Below are 2,210 nucleotides of genomic sequence, written 5' to 3'. Positions count from 1 at the left end.
TCCAATAACCGGCAGTCAAGTCAACACCACAAATTAAATAATTAAAATTAGAAAACATTGGTAAAATATTATATTGTCATTTAAAGAATTATAGATTTACATCTCTTGAACGCAATCAACTTGCCAGATTTAAAAATAACCTTACTGGGAAATCACACTTTGCAATAATCTGAGCACTGCGCCCAGAAAAATACGCGTTGCGATACAGACTAGACGTCATGTTGGGGAGATCTAAAATCGAAAATACTATGTAAATAATCCATTACCTTTGATTCTCTTCATCAGATGTCACTTCCAGGTATCACAGGTCCATAACGAATGTAGTTTTGTTCAAAAAAGCTCATCATTTATGTCCAAAAATCTCCGTCTCGTTAGCACATGATGTAAGCCAGCCGGACTTCTCGTCATGAACGAGGGGAAAAAATATATTTCCGTTCGTTCAAACATGTCAAACGTTGTATAGCATAAATCATTAGGGCCTTTTTTAACCAGAACATGAATAATATTCAAGGTGGACGAATGCATACTCTTTTATAACGTATTGGAACGAGGGTACCCAACATGAACTAGCGCGCCAGGTGTCTAATGGGACATCATCGTTCCATGGCTCTTGTTCGGTCAGATCTCCCTCCAGAAGACTCAAAACACTTTGTAAAGGCTGGTGACATCTAGTGGAAGCAATAGGAAGTGCCAAAATATTCCTAAACCCCTGTGTTTTTCAATGGGATAGGTTTAAAGTCAATACAACACATCAGGTATCCACTTCCTGTCAGAAAATGTCTCAGGGTTTTGCCTGCCAAATGAGTTCTGTTATACTCACAGACACCATTCAAACAGTTTTGGAAACTTTAGAGTGTTTTCTATCCATATATAATAAGTATATGCATATTCTAGTTACTGGGTAGGATTAGTAACCAGATTAAATCGGGTACATTTTTTTTATCCAGACGTGCAAATGCTGCCCCCTAGACCCAACAGTTTAAGGCTAGCTCTGATGTGCAAAATAATGATATTTTGAGACCATATAAATGGACTGATGAGAAATAAATGAAGAAATGGTTTTCTAGTCAGAGTTGTACTTAAAAATGTTAATCTTGTGTGTGTTTCCCCTAGGGAGGAGTTCAAGGACGGACCACAGCTCAACGGGTGCGAACGGCGGCGTCAACACTGTCGCACAGCCACGCCATGGTCGCCAACGGTTACATCTGTAAAGACTGTTCCATACACTCTGAGAGGAAAGATGCTCTCACCACATACTCCTCCTCTTCCTCGTCTCAGGCTGCCTCTGCTGCAGCAGCTGCCTCCGCCTTCTCCTCCTCCTCTTCCTCGTCTCAGGCTGCCTCTGCAGCAGCAGCAGCTGCCACCACACTTTCATCCTCCTCTTCCTCATCTCAGGCTGCCTCTGCTGTAGCAGTTTATACTGAACGGTCAAGAGTCAGAGGAGCAAGACTGGTGAGAACCTTACCTAGTGTGCACACAACTGACTGGGGAGTGAAACTGGGTTGTGTTCATTAGGCACCAAATGGAAGAAAACAGACTGAATCATGGAGGGGCAACCTGGACGCAAATGTTCATTTTCTATTGCAAAACGCTTTCTGTTGCATTCCCTAATGAACACAACCCAGTGTTCCTGTCCTAGTAAAAAGGTAAACAGGAGGTTATTTCTGTTTGATGGTTTACAAACCTGTGCATATCACACTGTTTCCTTAATTGATAAAATCTCTGTGTCCCGTTAGGAGACCACCTTAATAAAAGCCCAGAATGTCCAAAATAAGTTAAAATGATCAGTCAACCAGCCATTTCTTGTGTGTTTCTCTGTTTCTGTTCGCTTGTTAGTGCTAACGCTATGTGAGTTTCCACTTAGGAGAAGGACCCATTTCTCCACCTTTTATATGTCCGGCTAAGTTAACTAACCTGCTGTCCTTTCTCTGTCTAAGTCTCCTGGTGTCAGGCTCTAACACGTGTTTCCACTACAGCAGATGAGCCCTGGCCCCCATAGTGTCCATGATAACACTGCTCTTCCAGAATGTTCTGTGCCTGGGCACAAGGGCCAAGAGCCACTCAGGCAAAGGTATACGAAATGCTTACTACTGGGGTCTGTTCAGAGGGGCGCAACTTTACAAAATGTTCACATAGAAATGCAGTATGTAGAACAGATATGGTGAAGAATTGGGCATCATATCAGCTCTATTCATTGTATTTCTATCTGC

This window comes from Salmo salar, chromosome 06 (assembly GCF_965601325.2).
Source record: "Salmo salar chromosome 06, fSalSal1, whole genome shotgun sequence".
NCBI lineage: Eukaryota > Metazoa > Chordata > Actinopteri > Salmoniformes > Salmonidae > Salmo > Salmo salar.
This window is presented reverse-complemented; position numbering follows the sequence as displayed.